The sequence below is a fragment of the Schistocerca piceifrons genome, unplaced genomic scaffold, assembly GCF_021461385.2.
Source record: "Schistocerca piceifrons isolate TAMUIC-IGC-003096 unplaced genomic scaffold, iqSchPice1.1 HiC_scaffold_603, whole genome shotgun sequence".
NCBI lineage: Eukaryota > Metazoa > Arthropoda > Insecta > Orthoptera > Acrididae > Schistocerca > Schistocerca piceifrons.
This window is the reverse complement of record NW_025728845.1, coordinates 13306-15000: the sequence shown is the minus strand read 5'-3', so window position 1 is coordinate 15000 and position 1695 is coordinate 13306. Positions and strand designations below refer to the sequence as shown.

Below are 1695 nucleotides of genomic sequence, written 5' to 3'. Positions count from 1 at the left end.
GAACGGCCATGCACCACCACCCACCGAATCAAGAAAGAGCTATCAATCTGTCAATCCTTCCGGTGTCCGGGCCTGGTGAGGTTTCCCGTGTTGAGTCAAATTAAGCCGCAGGCTCCACTCCTGGTGGTGCCCTTCCGTCAATTCCTTTAAGTTTCAGCTTTGCAACCATACTTCCCCCGGAACCCAAAAGCTTTGGTTTCCCGGAGGCTGCCCGCCGAGTCATCGGAGGAACTGCGGCGGATCGCTGGCTGGCATCGTTTATGGTTAGAACTAGGGCGGTATCTGATCGCCTTCGAACCTCTAACTTTCGTTCTTGATTAATGAAAACATACTTGGCAAATGCTTTCGCTTCTGTTCGTCTTGCGACGATCCAAGAATTTCACCTCTAACGTCGCAATACGAATGCCCCCGCCTGTCCCTATTAATCATTACCTCGGGTTCCGAAAACCAACAAAATAGAACCGAGGTCCTATTCCATTATTCCATGCACACAGTATTCAGGCGGGCTTGCCTGCTTTAAGCACTCTAATTTGTTCAAAGTAAACGTGCCGGCCCACCGAGACACTCAATAAAGAGCACCCTGGTAGGATTTCAACGGGGTCCGCCTCGGGACGCACGAGCACGCACGAGGCGGTCGCACGCCTTCAGCTCGCCCCACCGGCAGGACGTCCCACGATACATGCCAGTTAAACACCGACGGGCGGTGAACCAACAGCGTGGGACACAAATCCAACTACGAGCTTTTTAACCGCAACAACTTTAATATACGCTATTGGAGCTGGAATTACCGCGGCTGCTGGCACCAGACTTGCCCTCCAATAGATACTCGTTAAAGGATTTAAAGTGTACTCATTCCGATTACGGGGCCTCGGATGAGTCCCGTATCGTTATTTTTCGTCACTACCTCCCCGTGCCGGGAGTGGGTAATTTGCGCGCCTGCTGCCTTCCTTGGATGTGGTAGCCGTTTCTCAGGCTCCCTCTCCGGAATCGAACCCTGATTCCCCGTTACCCGTTACAACCATGGTAGGCGCAGAACCTACCATCGACAGTTGATAAGGCAGACATTTGAAAGATGCGTCACCGGTACGAGGACCGTGCGATCAGCCCAAAGTTATTCAGAGTCACCAAGGCAAACGGACCGGACGAGCCGACCGATTGGTTTTGATCTAATAAAAGCGTCCCTTCCATCTCTGGTCGGGACTCTGTTTGCATGTATTAGCTCTAGAATTACCACAGTTATCCAAGTAACGTGGGTACGATCTAAGGAACCATAACTGATTTAATGAGCCATTCGCGGTTTCACCTTAATGCGGCTTGTACTGAGACATGCATGGCTTAATCTTTGAGACAAGCATATGACTACTGGCAGGATCAACCAGGGAGCTGCGTCAACTAGAGCTGAGCAGCCGGCCGCCCGGGAGTGTGTCCCGGGGGCCCGCGCGAACACGCAAGCGTCCGCTCAATCATTCTGCAAACAGGAGGAGGCTGAGCTCCCCTGCACAATACACCTCGAAACCCTCTCAGGTCCCGGCGGCGCGCAGCGCCGTCCCAAGTACTTGGTCGGGTTCGAGAGAGGCGCAATCGCCCGGAGTTAGGCGAGTAGACGCTTTCGGTGCGACCACCCGTGCTCCCAACTGAGCTTGCCGCTGCCGACAGAGGCCCGGGAGCGTGCTGTCGTGGCATTGCCGGCGGGAG

General features: G+C 54.1%; 1 non-coding gene across 1 annotated transcript in view; it reads right to left on the bottom strand.

The window, feature by feature from the left end:
* The window catches only part of LOC124762575, a 1909-nt gene extending 527 nt beyond the window's left edge, over nucleotides 1-1382 (bottom strand). Inside the window, exon 1 of the ribosomal RNA XR_007012556.1 lies at nucleotides 1-1382. This exon is cut by the window's left edge and continues 527 nt beyond it. This is a non-coding gene — a ribosomal RNA (small subunit ribosomal RNA).
* Nucleotides 1383-1695: the final 313 nt, after the last annotated feature.